The 9227-nt window shown below is 43.6% G+C and overlaps 1 pseudogene; it reads right to left on the reverse strand.

Annotated features, from left to right (window-relative positions):
* Positions 1–3709: 3709 nt before the first annotated feature.
* Positions 3710–4032, reverse strand: LOC102745620 (large ribosomal subunit protein eL30 pseudogene; annotated as a pseudogene).
* Between the last annotated feature and the right edge of the window lie 5195 nt (positions 4033–9227).

The following is a 9227-nucleotide window of genomic DNA, read 5'->3' on the forward strand; positions in this document are numbered from 1 at the left end:
GCATGTTACTTAGCATTTGTAAGCCTAGTTTCCCCATCTGTAAAATGGGGGAACACACTTACCTCTTGGGACTGTGAAGATAGTTCAGTGAGGTAACTCTGAAAAAGCCAAGAGTTTGGAACCTAGTGCTGTGGGTTAGTCTTACTCATCCTTGTCAAGAGAATGCCATATAGTTGGATTAAATAAATTGATTACCAATAAAGGGGTAGAAAGCAGCAGAAATGAAAATCTCTCTGAATATTCCTATGTTAGCAAACTGGCTTGCCCACCAAGGACAGTTACTTGGACTTCTGATCAATGGTTCCACCCCCAGCATCCACGCGGATACTGCCTCCTTCCTGGCCTCTGTCCCAGTGGCCAGGTTTTCAGCCTCCAGGTAAGAGATTCCCCCCAGGGAGCTTGGCTTCTCTAAGGATTCCACTGCCTTCAATGTCACGTTCTCACCTGCGCTGCCCAGTTGTGGAGAAACACACCCACACACCCATCTACCTCTAAAACACATTTAACCTTGACCCACATATGATGTAAAAACAGTCCCTCACTGTTCACCCAAGGGTCAGTGCACTTCCTGTTGTCTCCACCTCAGATCAGAAAGGGCAGGGGAGCTGGGAGGGTGGGTGGGCATAGAGAGGTGAGCACAAATCCATTTGCAAAACTGGGAAAAACAATGCCTAGCACACAGTCCATCTACGTGGGCTCACACGTCATCATTGTAGAAAACAAATTAATGTCCCAATTGTGTCCTTTGCCAACCGGTCATGACTGCACGAGAAGAAAGCCCCCTTTCTTTCCTGTGAACCACACTTTACAATTTACAGAGCACTTTCATACTTATCACTGCATTTGAACCTGATAGACATCAATGAAGTGAAAAAGCAGGCATTATCCCCATCTTGCAGATGAAGCTCAGAGAGATTAAGTGACTTATTCAGGTGGCACAGTCAAGTGCAGAGCACGAACTGTGATTTCTAACCCAGCGCTTCAGTCCATACATGCAGGGACCAGGCTTGTGCAGCTCTCTGGGTTTGGAAATTTGCACTGCCATTGCAATGCACTAAGCCCTAGAAAGGCTTTTGGGTGGTGGTTGTGATGATGGTGGTGGCAATAGAGTGAACTTTGCCTTAATTTTGCCCCTACACCCGATTGGGGTGGGGCAGGAACAGGCTTCTAAATATTAAAGATAAAACCTGATTGAAACAGTCATGAAAGTCGTCCCTATGAGCTGGGTGAGAGCTCCAAATACACGACAAGTCCTTGACGATCCACACAGTTGGGAGAGTCATTTGTTTGCAAGACATGGTACTAGTCGTCATTCCTCAACAAGTTTTTACTGAGCACTTCTCGTGTGCCAGGTGCTCACCTGAGCTCTGGGACTATAGTGAGTCCCACAGATGGTCCTTGCCTACACAGACATACAGTTTCTTAGGAAAGGCAGACACCCATTAGATAAGCACACACACAAGCGTGTGATTTCAAACTGTGATAACCGCTGGGGAGAAAAAGGACAGTTTTATGAGTACTTATAGCCCAGAAGTCTGACTGAAGGTTTTCCAGAGGAAGTAGCCTATGAGAACTGCCCAGAGAAGCCTGGCAGGATGATAAGGGGCAGCAGTACTGATGGGTGTGGTAGACACAGGGATGTGCCCTCACTCATCAAGGGAAACCTTGCCTGAAAAAAAAAAAAAGGCAGGGGAGAATTTGCCTTCAACCAAGGGGTGTGGTCCGTAGCCAGCCTCCACCTGCCAGTGCCATCAGGGTCTGCCTCACTTGCACAGAACTGCCTGGCCTGAGGTTGCCATCACACCCTAACAGGAGAACCTCGGCTCAGCAACTAGGCAAGACTCAGCAAGTGCTGGAGCGGTGTTTGCTCCACGGCTTCCCCAGGAGGTTGGCTGAGGCTTTGGCAGGTCCGCTTCACGGTTTTTCTTTCTCTGCTCAATCCTGCTGCCTCCCACTTCCTCTTACAGAAGTAGATCCCTAATATCCATCTTGCACCTCACATTCCATCTCAGTGTGAGTGATGAGGCACAAAATGTCCCAACCCAGGGACCGCCAAGGAGCTCCAAGAAGGCTAGGGTGACTGCAGGGCAGACAGTGAGGGAGAGAAGCAGGGCTGGAAGACAAGGGTCAGAGGTGAGCAGTTTAGAACAGGCAGCCTAGGTCCTAAATGTGAGAATTTCAGTTTTCATCCTAAGAACAATTAGAAGCCTCTGGATGGCTTACAGTAGGGGAGTCACATGATCATATTCATGTTTAAAATTCTGCTGCATGGGCACCTGGGTGGCTCAGTTGGTTAAAATTCTGCTGCATGAGGATGGATTGGAGAGGGGCAGTTGAGGGTGCAGGAGGATGAACTGTGGCACCAACAAAGTCCAGTGTTGGCCTGGACCAGGGAATGGTGAGAAACGGCCGGGCTCTTCTGCATCCCCAGAATCTAGTATATCACCTGTCACACAGAAGTTCTCAGTAAATTTTTGTTGAATGAATAAATGAATGAATGAAGTAGACTCTATAAGATCTGTGCTCTCGAGGTGGTTGCAGTCCAGCCGGAGAAGGGCGATGCATAGTAAGTATGGGAAGGGTAGCCCCCACGAGTGCAGAGTGGCCAGTTCTTAGAGTCAGTGAGGGATGTTCCCCTCAGCAGAACAGAAAGTGAGAGGGCTTTCCAAGAACAACAGATGGGCATTATGGGGCTACAGGAGGGATGGAAGATCTTCCAGAATGTCAAATCATGCTCAAGCTGGGTGCTTGGGTGACTTAGAGGAAACTCTTGATCTCTTGCTCCCAAGGACACTTGGGGAGCTGGGTGAGTTAGTGCCCTCAATAAACAAATGTCTTGGCCCAGGACAATGATTCTAAAGTATTATCTAAGGAGCCCCTGAATGTTTGCCTGAAGTGCCGATTCCAGACTTATTGGTTCTAAAACTCTAGGGGTGGGTTTGCCCAGGGATTTTCCTATAATCGGGAATTTTAATTAAAAAAAATTTTTTTTTTTGGAGAGAGAGAGCATGAGCAGGGGGGCGGGGCAGAGGAAGAGAGAGAATCTTAATCAGGCTCCATGCTCAGCTCAGAGCTGGACATGGGGTTCCATCTCATGACCCTGAGATTGTCACCTGAGCCGAAATCAAGAGTCCAGCGCTTAACTGACTGAGCCAGCCGGGCACCCCTCCTACAATCAGGATTTTGATGTGCACCAAATTTTGAGAACCACAGGTGCAATGCCAGGCTAGGCAGTATCATAGTGGAAAAAGCATTGATCAGAGAGTTTGAATTCTGGTTCCAAATCTGTCACTAATCTGTTGTGTGACCTTGAGCCAGCGCTATCCTCTTCTTTGGCCTTAGCCTCCTCATCTGAAAAACAACCTGCATTTCTACCTGATTTTTGGGTTACTGGCTCTAGCTTGAAGACATTCCAGCCTCCCCTTCCAGCCCAACTGACTTCTTCAGTCACAGCTGCAAAACTCTGCTCACTGAGCCTCAGTGTCCTTACCTGTCAGTGAGGTGAAGACAGTGTCTTCCTCAGAGGGTTGCTGAGAGAATTAAAATTATCTATTTAAATATATATACTTATATATTTTAATTATAAATATATATTTATATATATTTAAATATATATACTTATATATTTTAATTATAAGTATATATTTATATACTTAACAGTTTTAAAACAAGCTCAGGCCAGTTTTATTAAAGAAAAATTTTGCATAATTTACTTTTCACCAGTCTGTTCTGGCGTGCTTCTAATGATATTAGAGTCACCTGGGTCAATGATAGCCAGAATGCATACTCTGTAGTATTTCCCACATGTTGTGCCCAATTCAGTATTATTGCCACTTTGGTGACGGACACCAGTTTTGGCCAACATGTGCAGTATTCTATTTCAGATTTCCTCAAGACCAGGCAGTTGTTGGCGAGGATGACCAGTTTTGCTTTACCATGTCTGATCATCACAGTCTGCTTGTACCCCAGCATGTACTTTTCACTTTTCTTAATGAGTTAGAGCCTAAAGTTGATCAACTCCAGTGACTTCATCTTCTTTGTGGCCACCACCTTCCTGCCATAGGTGTTGGATGCCCCCCACTGAGAGCAGCCCAAGGTGGCCTGGAGCTAGAAAGACTAAAATGATTCCTCTTTCTTCCTTCTTCCCTCCCCTCCCTCTTCCTCTCTCCCTCCCTCCCCTCTCTTTTCTTTCTTTCTTTCTTTTTCTTTCTTTCTTCCTTTCTTTTTTCCTTTCTTCCTTTCTTTCTTTTCTTTCTTTCTTTCTCTTTCTTCAGTAGGCTCTATGCCCAACATGGGACTTGAATTCACGACCCCAAGATCAAGAATTGCCTGCTCTACAGACTGAGCCAGCCAGGTGCCCCTAAAATGATATTTTTAAAGTTTCTTTTCCCTATGGATATTAGGGTAGATTAGAAAGTCTGAAAGAATAAACACTCTACTGTTAATGATAACACTCTACCACTTTGAGTGGTGGGCTTACTGGTGACTAATCTTTTTTTTTTTTTTCTTTTTTGCTTAATGTATTATCAGTGTGTTAAAAAATAATGATAAAAAATAAAAATAAGTTTAAAAAAAAAAACATAGAATTCCACACACGGGGTAAACTATATTCACAAAGGAATTGAAGGCAGGGACTTTAACAGTTATTTGTACACCTATGTTCATAGAAGCATTATTCACAATTGCCAAAAGGTGGAAACAATCCAACTGTCCCTTGACAGATGATTGGGTAAACAAAATGTAATGGAATGTTATTTGATCTTTAAAAGGAAGGAAATTCTGACACATGCTGCAACCTAAATGAAACATAAAGACATTATGCTAAGTAGAAAGGACAGGCACATTACGCAGGCACAAAAGAACAATTATTGTGATTCCGCTTCTATAAAGGGCACCCAGAATAGACAAATTTATAGAAACAGAAATTAGATTACCAAGGGCTGGGGGAAAGGTGGAATGGGAAGTTGTTTAATGGGTACAGAGTGTCAGTTTGAGATGATGAAAATGTTCTGGAGATGGATGATGGTGATGGTTACAGAAGAATGTAAATGTGGGGCACCTGGGGGCTCAGTCGTTAAGTGTCTGCCTTCAGCTCAGGTCATGATCCCAGGGTCCTGGGATCGAGCCCCGCATCGGACTCCCTGCTCATGATCCCAGAGTCCTGGGATCGAGCCCCGCATCGGACTCCCAGTACATGCTGGGGTACAAGCAGACTGTGATGATGAGAAGCCTGCTTCTCCCTCTCCTACTCTCCCTGCTTGTGTTCCCTCTCTTGCTGTGTTTCTCTCTGTCAAATAAATAAATAAAATCTTTAAACAAAAAAAAAAAGAAGAATGTAAATGTGCTCAATTCCACTGACTGTACACTTAGAAATGCTCAAAATAGCAAAGTGTACATTATGTATATTTTACCATAATAAAAAATAATCACGGGCGCCTGGGTGGCTCAGTTGGTTAAGCGACTGCCTTCGGCTCAGGTCATGATCCTGGAGTCCCAGGATCGAGTCCCGCATCGGGCTCCCTGCTCAGCAGGGAGTCTGCTTCTCCCTCTGACCCTCACCCCTCTCATGTGCTCTCTCTCTCTCTCTCAAATAAATAAATAAAATCTTTAAAAATAATAATAATAATCACAAGGATTTCCTGTATATTGTAAGAAAATTATAAAAGGGAAACAATGTAAATCTTAGAATGCTTATGGCCTGTTTCAAAGATGGCCACTGAGTGTTTCTGGGAGGCATTTGGCCAGGCTTCTCCATCTCTCTCTGCCACATACCAGACAACACCCATCCTTGCCCTTCAGTGATTCCCTTTCGAAAGGAAGGCCTCATTTTTTTTAAGTCAAAGGCTTGAAATTTTAGGAGAAAATTAGGGGGTATTTTGTTGAGATCCCATCTGCTCTGAGTCAATTTGTGGCAAATTATTGCCTCCCTGACAAGCAAATATTAGTTGAGTTGAGTTTAATAGCCAGAACACACGTATCAGTAAAGCTTTCAAAATGAGGAGTAAAGTGGGTTAAAGGTAAACTTGTAAAGATACAAAGCCAAGCTAGACAAGGCAACGAACATGTTCAGCATAAGTGTAATTTACAGAGATGGAGACAGAATAAAGACATTTCACAAAAGCAGTCTTTAGAGTTCAGTATTGCACTGATAACATTTCAAAGCAGAGGCAGCATGTTGTGGTCTTAGCAACGGAGTCAACGAAATCCAGGAGGTATTGGAGCATGAGCAGAGGAAAGGGTAGAGGAGCGAATGAGAAAGAGCAATTGTATAAGCTTCAGGAGCAGATACAACCCCTTTCATTCAGAGTGTGTTTGTTGTTCCACATTCCTTGATTGCTTGCTTCCTGATCCTGCAGGGATGTGAACTCTTTGACTTTACTTCTTTAGTCAAAGACATTTGGGAAAGATTTCAGAAACAGTCCAAGGGACCAACGTAAAGAGAATCCTGAGCAGCAAATTCAGTGACTTTAGCCATTCAGTGCCTTAAAGCACAGACAAAATATTAAGCAATGGCTTGAATCAATATTTCCAGCTGGCTCCCTCTCTACCCTTTCCCAGATATTTTCTTCATGAAGCCATAGAATCTTTCACCTAGAGAGGCTTGCAAAATAGTTTCAGGACCTAGGAACTTAAGAGAAAAAATATTTATGTAAGGCCTTATGCTTTGTAGCTCTCATTTATTCTTTTAGCTTTTACTTATTTATTTATTTTAGATTTTATTTATTTGTCAGAGAGAGAGAGCACAAGCAGGGGGAGCGGCAGGCAGAGAGAGAAACAGGCTCCCCGCTGAGCAGGGAGCCCGATGTGGGACTCAATCCCAGGACCCTGGGATCATGATCCAAACCCTGGGATCATGATCCAAGCCGGAGGCAGACGCTTAACTACTGCCACCCAGGCGTCCCTATTCTTTTAGCTTTTAAATTCTAGTTCTTGTTCATTCTTCAGACCCCTCTGTGTTTTAAGAAAGGAAATGTGTTTCCTACAATCTAAAACTAATGATGTAATGTATGGTGATTAACATAACAATAAAAAATTTTTTAGAAAAGAAAGGAAATGTGTTTCTTCTTTTTTTTTAAAGATTTTATTTATTTATTTGACAGAGAGAGACAGCGAGAGAGGGAACACAAGCAAGGGGAGTGGGAGAGGGAGAAGCAGGCTTCCCGTGGAGCAGGGAGCCCGACGCAGGGCTCCATACCAGGACCCTGGGATCATGACCTGAGCGGAAGGCAGACGCTTAACCGACTGAGCCACCCAGGCGCCCCAATGTGTTTCTTATTTTATGCCTGGGGAAACAGGCATAGATATGTACCTAGAACATTATCTGTGATTTGGGTTTAGCACCAGGGTGGCTTGGTACAAAGCTTTCTTTATTAATAAAAATATTTTTTAAAATTATAGCTAATATTTATTAAGCATTTTTAATGTGTCAGGCACTGTCCTAAGTACTTTACTGCATTGTTTCATACAAGCTCAGAACAACCCTATGACATACTTATCACTGTGATTCATTACATAGATAGGAATACTGATGTTCAGAGATATTGGGCTACTTGTGAAGATCACATAGCTAATAAGTGTCAGAGCTGAATTTGAACTTAGGACCTAAAAGGTTAAAGGTTCAGTCCCACAAAACTGCCCCCACTTTGACACTAGTCACAGGTAGAGTCCCCAAGCTATCTGCACTTCTGCCCAGACAACTACAAACTCAAGGGTCCCATGACACCTTGCTCAGGCTCAGTAATTCTCTAGAATGACTCACAGAACTCAGGAAAGCACTGTCCTTATGATTACAATTTTGTTATAAAGAATACAACTCAGGGGCGCCTGGGTGGCTCAGTCGGTTAAGTGTCTGCCTTCAGCTCAGGTCATGATCCCAGGGTCCTGGGATGGAGCCCGGCATCGGGCTCCCTGCTCCATGGGGAGTCTGCTTCTCCCTTTCCCACTCCTCCTGCTTGTGTGCTCTCTCTCTGTCAAATAAAAAAAAGAGAGAGAAAGAAAGAAAGAAAAAGAATACAACTCAGGAGCAGCTAAATGGAAGAGATGCATAGGGCAAGCTATGGGGGATGGGAGGCAATGGCACAAAGTTTCCACGCCTTCTCTGGGTGAGCCATCCTCCCAGCAAATTGGTATGCTCACCAACCCATAATCTCTCCAAGCCTCCTTGTTTTTATCAAGGCTTCATTAGGTAGGCATGATTGCTTACATTATTGACCATTGAACTCAATCTCTAGACTCATTCAGTTCCCTGGAGTTTGCCAGGTGGGGCTGAAAGTTCCAACCCTCTAGGCAAGGGCATGGCTCAAGGGCTCACCTCGAGCCACCTTGTTAGTAGAAACTCAGATATGGTTAAAAGGGACTCGTTATGAATAACTAAAGACACTCCTAATACTCAGGATATTCCAAGGGTTTTTGAAGCTCTGTGCCAGAACTGAGAACGAAGATCAAATATGTTTTGTTTTATCCTTTTATTTCACTTTTTTTCATCATGATAAGTGTCTCTTTAATCCCCATAACCTATTTCACCCACACCCACCTCCCCTTTGGTAACCATCAGTTTGTTCTCTATAGTTAAGAGTCTGTTCCTTGGTTTATCTCTCCTTTTTTTTTCTTTGCTCATTTGTTTTGTTTCTTAAATTCCACACATGAGTGAAATCATGTGGTATTTGTCTTTCTCTGACTCGCTTATTTCACTTAGCATTATACTCTCTAGCTCTATCCATATCATTGTAAGTGGCAAGATTTCATCTTTTATGGCTGAATAATATTCCATTATATATATATATCTTCTTTATCCATTCATCTGTCAATGGACACTTGGGCTGCTTCCATAGTTTGGCTATTGTAAATAATGCTGCAATAAACACAGGGGTGAGGGGCGCCTGGGTGGCTCAGTTGTTAGGCGTCTGCCTGCGGCTCAGGTCATGATCCCAGGGTCCTGGGATCAAGCCCCGCTTCGGGCTCCCTGCTCCGCGGGAAGCCTGCTTCTCCCTCTCCCGCCTGCTTCTCCCTCTCCCACTCCCCCTGCTTGTGTTCCCTCTCTCGCTGTGTCTCTCTCTGTCAAATAATAAAATTAAAATAAATAAATAAATAAATAAAATAAACATAGGAGTGCATGTATCCCTTTGAATTAGTGTTTTTGTATTTTTTTGGGTAAATACTTAGTAGTTCTATTGCTGGATTATAGGGTAGTTCTATTTTTAGCTTTTTGAGCTTTCATACTGTTTTCC

The sequence above is a fragment of the Leptonychotes weddellii genome, chromosome 16 (genome assembly GCF_054177405.1).
Source record: "Leptonychotes weddellii isolate Sample4059 chromosome 16, ASM5417740v2, whole genome shotgun sequence".
Classification (NCBI taxonomy): Eukaryota; Metazoa; Chordata; class Mammalia; order Carnivora; family Phocidae; genus Leptonychotes; species Leptonychotes weddellii.